Raw genomic sequence first — 15,946 nt, forward strand, 5'->3', positions numbered from 1 at the left:
TTTTGAACTAAAAATACACAAACATGCAGATACGTTAAACTTATAATACCCCCCTTTTTGGGTCAGGAGTTAAAAACTACGAACGATCATACAAACAGTAACTTACAATTGTAAGTTGCCTTTGAAAATAGTGAAGAAAACTTGACGTGAAGTATTTGAATGTCTCCAGCTTCACATCAAAGCCAAGTTTTGGGAAGTTTAATCGACCGAGGACAAGAACGTTAGTCTGTTACGTTCAAATTCATAGTCCAAGACAAAATGTATTAATCATTTCGACGAAATATTTGTTGAATAAGCGGATTTTTTTGTTTCTTACTTTTAATTATCTAACTTTTTAAAAATAAACGTCTCAAGCTAATTTGTTGTATTTTCTGCTGATCTAACATTTATATAACATTTTGTATTTACTACAAAGTTTTGATTTGATATTGGCTTTAAGCCCAGGAAAGTCAATCAAACGATAATATACCGTATGATATAATTCAAACGATAACTTGAAGCGTTGTAAATTCTAAAGCTGAACAACGTAAAGCCAAAAACATCTATAACTCACGGATCACGACTATGAATACGGGTAGAAGTCGCGAAGTGTATTGATAGTTTGTCTGCCCGTCGCCGTCGAGTTCGGAAACTTTAATTGTTCATCATTGTGCCCAAGTTCGGCTATTAGCTTAGCATATGCTTGCGAGCCGCACCCGTCATCCTAACTAATATTATAAATGCGAAAGTAACTGTGTCTGTCTGTCTGTCTGTCTGTTACTCTTTCACGCCAAAACTACTGAACGGATTTGAATGAAATTTGGTATACATATGGTTTAGACCCTGGGAAAGAACATAGGCTACTTTTTATCCCGGAATTCCCACGGGAAAACTTTTTAAGGCGAAGCGAAGCGCGCGGGAACAGCTAGTTAATAATACACTCGCGGGCAATGAAAAAGTGCCACCCACAAAATACCAACGCCTTTTTTAAAACAATTAATTTAAAATTACGCTCAGTTTGTATTAAATTGGGTGATATGTTGTCCCTGGAACTTTTTCATTTCTCGTGATTGTATTGTACTAACCCTTCATCATTATCAGCCATAGGATATTCCGATCAAACCTAGTTTTGAACTTTAGCCCCTTCAGTTAAGCATGAAAAGAGGTTCATGGTCAATTAAGGGTTAACCAATTACATAATAAACTAAAAACCTTTTCTACATCATAAATATTGTATTGGAAAGCTTGGAACCTCCGTTCAGCATCAAATAATAAATAGCATACTGGCCGAAATACAGAGACGTACGGTCAGGTGCAGAGAGACCTGACCCCCCTCTCATAGTAACAATGTTTCTGAGAGGGGTCAGGTCTTTCTGCCCTTTACTGTACCCAAGGAGGGCCAATTAAAGCCATGCGACGGGCCATTTGCACTAATCCACGTGATTAACCTTTTTGCCGTGGTTAATGGCGGGATATTTCACTGGGAGGTTGTCAGCCCTGCGGTCTCATTGGACCAATGTCTGCTGCTTCCAATGACGTGCAATTTGTTCATGGTATTTATTTATTTAGACGACCGAATGGCGTAGTGCTGGTAAGTGGCCCTGACTACTGAGCCGAAGGTCCCGGGTTCGATTCCCGGCTGGGGCAGATATTTGTTTAAACACTTTATTTGTTCTCGGGTCTTGGATGTGCCCGTAAAATGGCAATAGGCGCGCCCCCTATTACATTGGGACTAACATAACACTGGCGTAAAGTGGGTGCAGCAATGCACTTCTGCCTACCCCGCAAGGGAGCACATTAGTACAAGGTGTGAGTGTTTTTTTATTTTTATTATTTATTAACGTACTTATACTTATATTTTTTACTCATAGTTAATAATGGCACCTTATTTTTATATATTTTTTGTTCTAATCGTCTTTGTTTACTAACTTTTCATTGTTAAAAACTGTCTGTGGATTTAAGTTAATATTTTTATTATGTTATTAGTATGAATATTTATTAAATCATGAATAACGGGTATTAAATAAACTAATAATAGAAAACTTATATTTAACTAAATGTATATTATTTTATTAGTTGCTATTGCGATCACGGAAAATATATATTTAGACATAGCCCATTGCTTTGAGGGGATTTTCGTTAATCTAAAAATATGTTATTTCAAGCAAAGCCCCATTAGACAGGCCTCGCCTACGCATCTCTGATTTTGCATAAATATCTTGTTATTTTTGGCAACTCAGGAAAGTCTGCTTACTGATGATAAACAAATTTTTAATGAGCGCGTTTTTATTCCCTTGCTAATGCTAAAAAGAATGACCTATTGTGTATTTTTTGCCCAGAAGGCTTTTCATGAAATTTTTTCCCAAACCCGATGGGGATCTTTTATGTCTCAACTAGAATAGAATAGAATATTGTTTTATTGAACACCAAATAAATCAGACATACAAAAAAACATATTTATAGACTAGAACTAATGTACAATAGGCGGCCTTATCGCTGAGAGCGATCTCTTACAGGTATAATAACCGGTGCACCATTCGATCCACGTTATTTTTAATAGAAACTTATTTACATTGATTCTAATTTGTCCGAAGAAAGATTACAAAATCGGCCAGTGACTCTAACATCCACACACACACTGGCATCCTTTCCTGAATGAATTTTCATACAAATATTCTTCTAATTTTCATAAAGAACATTTCTGGGGAAAATCATTGTGGATTAAACAGTCAAATTAGAACCCACTATATTACGTTCACGAGCAATGAAAAAGTTCCATTGAGAAAAGCACCAAACACAGCACTAAACCGGAAAGGCTAGGCATAATGACGCCGTCTGCAATATTCAAGTACAGCGCATCGGAATGATTTTTGTATGTGTGTAATATACCCCCCCTGTAGTGACGCTTCGGACTCTAACCTACCTATTTGAGACGTATTTTTCGCCCTAACTAAACTGAAACGAACTGAAGAGAAGTCTTGTAACGGTATACGTGTTTTGCATTATTCGTTTGGCCAATACGTGATCGTCTAGTCTAGCGGTTAGGACTCTACATTTCCGAAGTAACGCAAGTTCTTTTAGGAGGTTGAGAGAATCCCTACCCTAGCACTAATCCCTAGAACCCTAGTTCATAATCCCTAGTTTATCTATTTGTTAGGACAACAGAACAAAGCTCAAGCAATAGTTATTTCTTAAAACATACATGATTTAATTAAACAAAAGTAATTTAAATATATACAAAATTATCTATAAAAAAGGGTTTTTAATTTGAATAGAAGGTGCGCCCCGCCTCGCACACCCTATGAAGGACGACCAGATCCGTCCACCAGACCCATCTACCTTCTCTAGCCCACTGGCTCTATTCAAACTGTTTTTTTTTGTCAGTCAGTCCCTAGGAAAGGATCTATTGATTGGGATCCAGATGATGTTAATAATATTTTATTCAGCTTCACAATTCGGCACGGATATCTCCTGAGCCTACTTAAGCATTTATTCGGCACGGATAGTTCCTGAGCCTACTCCTGTATCCATAATATGTAATAGTTATTCGGCACGGATAGTTCCTGAGCCTACTCTTGTATTTTCGACACGGATATTCCCTGAGTCTACTTATACATTTATTCGACACGGATATTTCCTGAGTCTACTTATGTATCAATAATGTGTAATAGTAATCCGGCACGGATAGTTCCTGAGCCTACTCTTGTATTTTCGACACGGATATTTCCTGAGTCTACTTATACATTTATTCGACACGGATATTTCCTGAGTCTACTCATGTATATCGTCACAGTACAATGTTTTCCAATAATGGACATAATTAAAATATAATTATTATCTCCCATTTCAGCTTGTGTCAAGAGCAATCACTCAAATGTATCTCTATATTGTAGATCTCAGAGTTATGTGACAATTAATATTTTATCGATGCTGGCTTGTGTCTACCATGGTACCTACAAGTTGTTCGAGGTGGTTTCCCTGCCTCTAATTAACTTCATCACAGTCAAGCTCAACATTACTTATTAATAACTAACTGTCATCATCTCCTCCTGTATATAGTATGTATATTGGTCAGTTTGTAAGAAGAATCCAATTCAGCAACTGCTTTCCTTTACCCAAGCTGATAAGAAGTCATTTCAATTTATTTATCGGTAGTAAGTAACTCATGTACTATGAAAATATTTTCCTATCTTATTCAAAACTTAGTAAATTTTATTTAGAATAGAATACAGTTGAAACTCTTATGGTCGCCAATCGCCTCAATGACCCTAATTATAAATTTTGTTTAATATTATCAACATCTTATCCAAACCCAAATCAATAATTATTTTTATTAGCAGAATTAAAGGAGAATAATAAGTATAATAAATTATTACTAATCACTTAATATGTAAAAGTTGTCATGGTCACAGTCAATAATATATAGCCAATGATACCCATTTAACCTTCAAAAGTAAAATTGCATGAATATTAACTATGGAAATATTTATTTTATCTTTTCCAAATATTTCAGTTAACTTAAAATAGTGTTAGTGCTCCTATGGCCGCCATCCAACACATTGACCCTACGGGTATAAGTATCTAATTGAAGGTATTTATTTTATTTAATCAGACAAGTAGATAACTTTAGTAAAAGTAAAGTTGGTGCTCAACTAGGTCGGCAACTGACTCATTGACCCTATTATTTATTAATTTTGTTTAATATTCTTAACATCTTTTCCAAAGCAAAATCAATCTTTATTTATATTAATAAAAGGGCATAATGCAGGTTTTTAAGTATTATAAATTATCATTAACTTGCTGAATATATAAGAATTGTCTTAGTCACAGTCAGTCAGGTACAAGTTATGGCCAATATAACCATTGAATAAAAGGAATACTCACTAAATTACATGAATTCTATTCTGTTTTCTGATACATAACTAGTAATTGAGGTACTGAAGTAAATACCTATTGAATTCCAATAAAGCAAACTTTACATACTTAGATGGGTAAGTAAATACCAAAATCATATCTATCACATCAATGAGTAAGAGGCCTAGATCCACCAACTATACATCAATAACATTCACCACACATGAGATACAAAAGGATAGCATGTTTTTCAATTCAATAACCTACTCTCCCACAGTCTAAACCTACCTGCTTAGCATCTAACTGGTTTGAAGATGAAATGCATTTTATACAAACCCACATTTTACACAATGTACCTAGTATCAAATACCTAGTAAGTAAGTATAAATTTAGAATCTGGGTTTCTTAGTTCTGAACTAATGTTTTGAAAGTAGATTTGTTTTGCAAACAATACCACACTGGTGTTCCTTGAATGTATGTTAGTTTTGTTGCTGCCTAATTGTTAAAGTATGTTTTTTTTTTTTTTTTATGATGAACAATACCTCAAATACTTGAATTTACCAAGTGTAGCTAAATCCATAATAAAACCATAGAGAATCATTAAACTAGTGAATCACACAAGTACACACAGTAATTATTCAAGTAGAAACATAGTATTTTATGAAAATATGGTTCGGCCCATTTTTATCCCGGTGGAAAAATGTTTAAAATCATTTCAAATATTAAGAATACAAGTAATAAGTAATGTTTATAATAACCACTCTTAGAGAATCAAAGTACATTGTGCTAGCTGTAAGATTTTTTTTAATTAATTAAGTACATAATAGAAATGCTCATTCAAATAAGAATACAATTTTGCTAAATGGATTCATAGTTTAGTATGAATAACCTGAAGCATATTCTTCATTCTGGTTTCAAGACTGAATAGACAAGTACATACTTACATGAGAACTAGATGGATTTGGTAGAAATATGTTTATATTGTGTATCTCAGGAGATAAGTAAATAAGTACAGACTACCTAGGAATATGAATTCCTTGTAATTTAAACAATTTCAGAATGATCTAATAAGTTACCTAATAGATTTACTTAGATTGCAAGTACTTATCACTGAATAGTATTCCACATAATTATGTTATATATCTGATGAATCATCCATTATTAATACTCAGGTACTTATTCAGATTGTTGTGTAGGCCTAGTAAGTTTGTAAACCAAATATGTTGGAACATAGGTTATGATCCACCACAATGAAACATAGGTACACCTAATGGCCTGTATTTTCCTAATTACTGTTCTTTACTGGGTAGGCAAAGATTGCTGGGTGAAACAATTTCAGATAGATAGAATGCTGTGAGTAAAAGTAACATACTTAAATACTTGAGTCATTAGTCATCATCTCAATAGAACATACTATTCAATATCTGTAATATATTGATATACTTAAGTAACTAAGTTTATTCCTTCCAGGTAAACAAACATACCTTGATGAAACAAGTGGGGTAATTTTCTCATAGTTGAATGTACTTATACTTGTAAATTGATTGTTTTATGTGATAGAATCTTTAAGGCTGATTGATGAAGTAAAAGGTGGTTTCCTTGGGTCTCTCCTAATAAGCCTAGGTACCGTAGCAGCCTTCAATTTCAAAATGGCCAAGAAGCTTAACAATAAATAATGGGGAACAATTGGATTTTTAGGTTATGAAAAATATTCTAATTTTGAAACCAGAACAAAGTAGATATATATTCTAATATAAAGAATGGGGTGAAGTATAGATATGCTGTGATACCTCTAAATAGTGGTTATGACAAAATAATATCGACACTTAGCTGAGGATCCTGAGGCGCCGCCGCCGGCCGGTCGAAGCTGCAAAACCACCCCGCCATAAAATACACGTCCACTATCACTCCCATATGCAAACGCTCCATCCTATCACCCGAAACTCCACGAGAAGACCAAGGGCGAGTTTTCTTCCCGAATCCTATTTATAGCCTTCCCTGACCATCGACTCTCTTTTTCCTTTTTTTTCTTTTTTTTTCCGGTTCATCCATCGAACTTTATCGATTCAACTCCATCCCCCAGATCCTAGACTACAGGTGGCGCCACTGAGCTCGACAATAACACAACTATTAAATATTTTTAAGGTAATAAACCGATGAACTATTGTTCTATAATTATTGATAATTAATATTATTATTATTTAACTAGTATTTACTAATTTTAAGTCCTGATTCGATTAATTAGAACTAAAAGATACTCAGTTGAGCGTCAAGGAGGCGTAGTACGTAAAGTGTCGCGTAAATTAGTGTTGTGCAAATCTGATCCTCATAATAATAACTTATCACTATGGCGTCATTCATTTCAATAATCAAACAATAATTAACAGAGCCGTATAAACGGTTGAAACATAATATAACCGAATCTAGTATGATATCTCTTTAAACTCTAAGCGTCAACAATAAGACTTGTACTTATTCTAGGTATCTGTCGATTCGAACGACACAACACCCCCCGAACATTACCATATAAGGAAATGCGTCATCGAGTCTAACCAACTAGATGGCACTAGTGTGGCATTTCTACATCGCGGTATGGTTGTGTTTTCCAACCAGCGTATAGTCTTATTTTGCTTATAATAAAAATTTCGCCAATCTATACATAAATATTGTAATAATGTATAAGTCTGCTACGGACGGACTATGTTCCGTTACAACCACCCCCTAAATTTTTAGGAAATGCAATTGGATAAAAATTTACCTATCTAAGACTTATACATTATACATGAATAACGGTACATGAAAATAACAAACTAATATCAGAACCTTACAATACAAATAAGTTTCGTTACAACCACCCCCTAAATTTTTAGGAAATGCAATTGGATAAAAATTTACCTACTTAACTTGATAGACAATGATAACTCTATATCTTAGTGAAGGTGATAAACCCCAATACTCTCATATTAAATTTACTTAATTCATAGTATTGTAACCAGTGTTTTATTGTCACTTTGTAATATTAAAAACAGAATATTCGAGGTAACAGTCGCTGTACCCTTCGCTATCTCGAATATGCAACGAGTTCGAGGCCCCCTACTGCAGATAGATGCCACCTACTCGACCAGCGCACCCAATGAGGACAACAAAGGTGTCATTACCCGACAGGCGTGCACATAATCAATCCTATCAGGTAACTCATTTGATAACTCTCTTATAAGAATTCATCAAACGCCCTATATGTTTCTCAGTGATTTCTCCATACGATCGATGCATTGGGTGAATTGCTTACTGTTTTCTTCCCAATGTCTTTGCAATCAAGAAAAGAACCTAAGTAACAAAGTTAGACTAAATACTTGAGTTGAGACCCATATCCCCTCTCAAATATGTGATCGATTAGAGCCCTCACTGTAGATCCCCACCGAATGTCCAGTCAAGCAGACACCATCTACGACACAGGTATCATTATCCAATAGGCTTACACTATCAGTAGTCCTGTTGAACAACTCATTCGATAGCCCCCTTATAGAAGCTCACCAAATGCCCTATGTGCCTATCAGTGGTTTACCCGAATCGCTTTACTTTTCTACTTGAATTAACTCCACTTCAACACCTTCACAACACTTTTATCAACAGAATTTTGTAAGGTAAATTTAAGAATCTCTGGGTCTTATCACCTTCAGCATTTACTAAACCTACCTAGCTTTATGTAAACCTGTAAGCTATAGTGACAACAGGATAAAAGTTTATAAGAAAAACAAATAACTGAACGAAACTTTTAACGAAAAGAAATGCATCTCTGGAAGTACTTCTTAATTATAGCTTAGTTACGTAAATATTAATTAATAAATTACGGCACACTAAAATTGTTACCAGTGGTAAGCGTAAACAAAGTATTCGAGATAACAGTCGTTGTGCCCTTCGCTACCTCGAACACGGAACAACTTCGAATCCCCCACTGCAGATTAATATCGCCCCACCAAACCAGCACTCCCGCGAAGGCGACAAAAGTATCATTATTCAAGAGGCTTGTATTTTTAGCCTAATGAATAACTCATCTGATAGCCCCCTTATAGAAGCTCACCAGACGCTCTATATGTCTCACAGTACTTTCTTAGAACGATCGGCGCATTGAGTGACATTTAAATTAGTTCCTCCTCAATGTCTTTGTGATTTATGCAAATCAATAATAACTCATTAATGAAAAATATTTGAGTTGAGATCCAAAGTCACACTATTCCCTTCTCAAATATGAGATCGTTGAAAGCCCGCACTGTAGACCATCGCAGAAAGTCTTGGTCGGTCGAGACAATAAAAACGACAAAGATATCATTATCCAATAAGCAATGCTACTAGATAACTCATTTGATAGCCCCCTTATAGAAGCTCGGCAAATGTCTTATATGCCTATCAGTAGTTTATCCGAATTGTTCAGCAGTAGGTATGAATTTAAAACCCATCACTTATCACCTTCACAAAAAATATATATATTATAAAATGTAATCTATCACGGTAAAGTTATTAGGTATAGGAAGAAGTACTCCAAAACTACATTCCATTTCATTACCATACCAAAGTATAGTCACCGACATTAGCGCGCCCAAAAGTATAAAATTTACAGGGCCAATGAATAAATGACACGGTTACACGGTGTGACCATCATCACTGTACCTTCAGATAACCTGTACCTAAACTTAAATCCAAGTAGAAACTTATTTACTATCCCTCTTGTGTAAGTACACAACACACCCCCTTGATTTAAGAATTTATCCACTCTCCTAATCACTAATCATAATAACAATAATCCTATTCCAATCCGTAACTTTTAGTTTAACCCAAAATCCTTTACAAAATCAATTAGATATTTAAAGGAGTGCAATGAGAATTTAAATTTTAAATGGTGTATCACCCCCAAAATTAAACAACTCTAAAATATTTATCTATGTTGATGAAATACTTAGGTAAGTTAGGCACATTCGTTCACTCCAAGACAGTCAAATTTAAAATGCATTCAAATTGTCAAATAACCTAAGCTCTTATCTATTTCTGTAGATGAATACTCTCACCCCCACGTGTGTAACAACAGAACAATACTTAACCCACATTCACATCACAACCGTCTTTCCTATTTTATAGTATTGATTGACTCAATTCAATCACCTCACTACACTCTCATTCATAAACAATCCTACATTTTTAAACCATATTTACTAATTTTAAGACACACCCCCACTCTCATATGTCACCTATTCCTACACACCCTACTGATGATGATGATGATTATAAAATTGGAGCATCCCATATTTACTCACTTTAAGAGACACCCCCACTCTCTTATGTCACCTATTCGTAAACACCCCCTACTGATGATGATGATGATGATTATAAAATCGGAGCAGCCCTAAGGATACCTATTCTGTGACATTTACCTAATATTATGTTGAACCGCGCGATGATTATGAATCTTGGCCATCATAATCTAACACATCATTATAATCTAATACACATATTATAGTTTATAAAATATAGCATGAGCCCTTTAAAATATACCACATTTGATTGACAGATCTTCCTGGTAGATGACTATCGACAAATAATTGTAAAATTTTACGTCGACTAAACCATTTGATTACCGACATAGCTGTCAAAATTTGCAAGCTGAAGTGGCAGTGGGCTGGTCATATCTGCCGAAGAACCGATAACCGTTGGGGTAGACGAGTTCTCAAGTGGAGACCACGAACAGGCAAACGCAGCGTGGGACGCCCTCCTGCCCGCCGGACCGACGACCCTAGGCGGTTGGCGGGTAGTGGTTGGATGAGGAAGGCCGAGGACCGAGTGTTGTGGCGCTCCTTGGGAGAGGCCTATGTCCAGCAGTGGACGATTATTGGCTGATGATGAAACCATTTGACTTTGACTTTGACTTATGCCTGCTAAATAAAGTTGGGTTTCCCTTGAAAGCGAAGAAGTGACAAATAAAATGTATGGATTTGACAGCTGTCATTCTAATCAAGCTATTTTTAATGAACTGTAACATACATTCACTAGGCTCACCCCCACTATCTTATGCCTTCCAGCTTCCTCTCCTGGGAACAGTCCTAAACACCCCCTATATGTGATGACGACATTGAAGTAACCCTATGAATACCTATTTGTGTGTAACTTTTAATCTAATGATGTTACGGCCGATGATGATGATGAACCCAAGCCACCCTAATTTAACACATTGATAAAATCAGATATAAGTAAGTATGTAAATACGAACATAGTTTCCTTCACTAGCTCATTTTATTTACACCGTAATCTTATCATTCCTCTATCTCATAATATCCCTAATGTCGTGCACATTATTCACAATATCAATCCATACTCAATCGCTATAGTACCTATACTATATGTAGCTAGCACGCACTCACGCGCAGCCTGTATTTAGGTATACACTGCAGGACACGAACCTCCTCCAATTCCCCAACAACAGAGAGCCACCTCCACAATCTCCATGCACATAAATTTAACACCACAACACACATTGAACACCAAAAACCCGAGGATCGAACTCGAGACAGTAGTCAAGGTCACTATCCGCCACAACATTCGGTAGTGTAGCCAGCTAAGTATTTACATACATGTAGAAACATAAGATCATAATATCATAACCTCTCTTTCTCCACATGCTAGGTATCGATTTCCCCCTCCTAGTTCCAATTACATACCTAATTACCTATACCTGCGTATTAGCAAAACGCATACCTACTACATACATGCCATTGAAGTAGGTACAACGAAAGGAGTGACATATCCACTGTACCCAACACACGAACAGTGCCTCCGGCATCGGCAAACAGCCACCGACAACTGATCCCACTACATAATCTTTTAACCACGGTGACAAACACCTTAGTGACAATCACTGGAGCTGGACAGCTGTTTTTCACTGACACTATAATAAGAAGTAACATTACCTATCATTGCCTAATTAAATAGGTACATACATGAAGGTCATTGAACCTGTACAAAACAGTCTTTAATTTTGTCGACACGAATGCGGTAACTATATACATATTCAGTTAACCCCACGAAAGCTGAATATACTATTACTAAAATCCACAAAACTCATAACAATAATATTCGCTAAACTTATAACAGCCCTTTCCTTTGTCCGTAAGGTACCTACACGTCAGGTACCTAGAACTCACCTACATCCATACCAAATTCATGACACCAATCCCCTTCTATCGTGGGTAAAAGTTACCTTGACATAAGACCCAACACTAATCCTATCTTTTCTATGCTGGCAAAATTTATTTGTCATACATAACTAATTCTCATTACACCCCTTTCTCTAGCGTTGAAAGTATAAATATATATCAGCATATAAACATACACCAAACCTATAACAACACTCTTCCTTTATGGTTTAATTAAACCCACATAACGGACTACCAAAATAAATGAGTAAGAAAATTATACAATGCAAAATATTTTAATATGTATACCAGCGCCACCTGTGTTAAAACTCTTGAACTGCAATTAATCATTGATATCTACAGGTAATCAGGTTCGAACATCAAATACAGCTAGCTAACTTCTTCCTGTTGTATCCTTATTTTCCTTTTATTTAAAGGTAAGTAGAAGTATAAAATAACAGTAGACAGACAGTACACTTGGAATTAAACCTAAAATCGGATGCACACAATCAAAATAAATTTGCCATGAGTAGATATATCTCATCCGCCGCTGTGAAACTGACACTTATTAAAATGTGTCTACTATCTACCTATAATATGTGTATATGTATGTATAAATAACAAAAAATCTATTCCCTAGACAATCGTAGTCGTAGAAAAAATTAAATAGGTAAACAAGTGGTTCTACCTTTTTTGGCATAAGATTTTTTTTTCCTAATCTCGTATTGCATAGTAACGTTTGGTCAAAGTCTCGTTACGCCGAAAATCGTATGGCATAAATCTCGTTTAGTAAAAAGTTATTTCGCATAACATTGTTTAGCCTAATAATGGTATGGCCAAATCTTGAATAGCCCAACAACGCTATGGCACAGGTTTATACAAAGTAATAATATTCCTTTGGCTTTAACTTTGACGGAGCGTCTCCCTACATAGCGCAAACTGGTGCCTTGTATTGTTTTCGCTGTTTGGAAAACGCTCCGCTCCGCTTCGCTGCGCTCCGCTTTGGTTTTGATGAACATGTGCACCTAACACGCTCCTCCTCGCTTTGCTCGTCGTCGCACCTATTTTTAGGTTTCGATCTCATGGGGTTTGTAATAATTATATTGGTCGTTAACTTTAAATTTTTTGATCATACAATATCGTGATTTTCGGGATGTAGGAGAAAAATACCACAATTTGTACATTTACTACATACTTAATATATTATTTATTAAGATAACATTAGGAGAAACAAGATTATACATAGGTATAGACCAACATAAATTTGAGCAAACGAAACTTAGGTGTTTAAAGATTGTGCCTAAAGAGTTTTAGACGAAACGAGCCTTATGCCACATAAGTCTTGGCAAAGTGATGGTTCGGCCAAAAAAGTTTAGACCATACGAGTTATGCGAAATGAGTTTTGGTCAATAAAGATTATGCCAGATGAGCGGAACCCTAAACAAGTACTTAGGTACTTACTAAAGTTTGCATTCACCAAAACATCTGTTAGTTATAGCTACCTACCACGCTAACTTCGAACGGTCTTTGACCTTACTAGTTTATTCTCGTTTACTTAGTAGGTACCTACTTTATTTTACTATAGGTACCCCTTTTCCTTTATTAATTTAATGAAATAATTACAGAAAATGACGCAACATCCATGCGCCAAACCTACCAGTTTCAAGTGCACCATGGTAAGATCGGTATAGATGAACCATGTAAAGTGTGCGCAGCTTCTAAATCACAATGTCATGTCTTTACCAAAATAATAATGACAGAACGCTACCTATAACCTATTTGATTGTTTTACTAATGCATTTGTAGGCAACCTACACGTATTTTAAGCACACTAAGTTTGAATGCAACAAATTTGTATACAATAGGGTAAAAGTACCACATATCGGCACTTCAAATGTTTCAAGCAAAATGTATACAAGTATACAAATATTATGCAAAGTTTTTTTTTTTTTTTTTTATGTAAAGGGTAAAGTTACCAGTTATTGACCTTTTAAATGGTTCAAACAAAATGTATTACCTAAGTGTACACATTATATTTTTTTTTTTTCTCTAAATGCCTATTTTATTGTACGCCTACACATATGATTTTCTATTAACGTTTTCTCTCAATCTCCTTCCGTTTCACGGCAACAATTGTAGGCTAAAAGCCTTTTAAGTTTTTGAATAATGCAAAACACAAATAAAATAACGTTCCTAATAACCCGATCCTGTTTCTAATAATTCTGATCACCCTATCCTGGTCTACGGCATATCAATTGTAATATACCCCCCCTGTAGTGACGCTTCGGACTCTAACCTACCTATTTGAGACGTATTTTTCGCCCTAACTAAACTGAAACGAACTGAAGAGAAGTCTTGTAACGGTATACGTGTTTTGCATTATTCGTTTGGCCAATACGTGATCGTCTAGTCTAGCGGTTAGGACTCTACATTTCCGAAGTAACGCAAGTTCTTTTAGGAGGTTGAGAGAATCCCTACCCTAGCACTAATCCCTAGAACCCTAGTTCATAATCCCTAGTTTATCTATTTGTTAGGACAACAGAACAAAGCTCAAGCAATAGTTATTTCTTAAAACATACATGATTTAATTAAACAAAAGTAATTTAAATATATACAAAATTATCTATAAAAAAGGGTTTTTAATTTGAATAGAAGGTGCGCCCCGCCTCGCACACCCTATGAAGGACGACCAGATCCGTCCACCAGACCCATCTACCTTCTCTAGCCCACTGGCTCTATTCAAACTGTTTTTTTTTGTCAGTCAGTCCCTAGGAAAGGATCTATTGATTGGGATCCAGATGATGTTAATAATATTTTATTCAGCTTCACAATTCGGCACGGATATCTCCTGAGCCTACTTAAGCATTTATTCGGCACGGATAGTTCCTGAGCCTACTCCTGTATCCATAATATGTAATAGTTATTCGGCACGGATAGTTCCTGAGCCTACTCTTGTATTTTCGACACGGATATTCCCTGAGTCTACTTATACATTTATTCGACACGGATATTTCCTGAGTCTACTTATGTATCAATAATGTGTAATAGTAATCCGGCACGGATAGTTCCTGAGCCTACTCTTGTATTTTCGACACGGATATTTCCTGAGTCTACTTATACATTTATTCGACACGGATATTTCCTGAGTCTACTCATGTATATCGTCACAGTACAATGTTTTCCAATAATGGACATAATTAAAATATAATTATTATCTCCCATTTCAGCTTGTGTCAAGAGCAATCACTCAAATGTATCTCTATATTGTAGATCTCAGAGTTATGTGACAATTAATATTTTATCGATGCTGGCTTGTGTCTACCATGGTACCTACAAGTTGTTCGAGGTGGTTTCCCTGCCTCTAATTAACTTCATCACAGTCAAGCTCAACATTACTTATTAATAACTAACTGTCATCATCTCCTCCTGTATATAGTATGTATATTGGTCAGTTTGTAAGAAGAATCCAATTCAGCAACTGCTTTCCTTTACCCAAGCTGATAAGAAGTCATTTCAATTTATTTATCGGTAGTAAGTAACTCATGTACTATGAAAATATTTTCCTATCTTATTCAAAACTTAGTAAATTTTATTTAGAATAGAATACAGTTGAAACTCTTATGGTCGCCAATCGCCTCAATGACCCTAATTATAAATTTTGTTTAATATTATCAACATCTTATCCAAACCCAAATCAATAATTATTTTTATTAGCAGAATTAAAGGAGAATAATAAGTATAATAAATTATTACTAATCACTTAATATGTAAAAGTTGTCATGGTCACAGTCAATAATATATAGCCAATGATACCCATTTAACCTTCAAAAGTAAAATTGCATGAATATTAACTATGGAAATATTTATTTTATCTTTTCCAAATATTTCAGTTAACTTAAAATAGTGTTAGTGCTCCTATGGCCGCCATCCAA

The sequence above is a fragment of the Plutella xylostella genome, chromosome 21 (genome assembly GCF_932276165.1).
Source record: "Plutella xylostella chromosome 21, ilPluXylo3.1, whole genome shotgun sequence".
In the NCBI taxonomy this organism is placed as follows: Eukaryota; Metazoa; Arthropoda; class Insecta; order Lepidoptera; family Plutellidae; genus Plutella; species Plutella xylostella.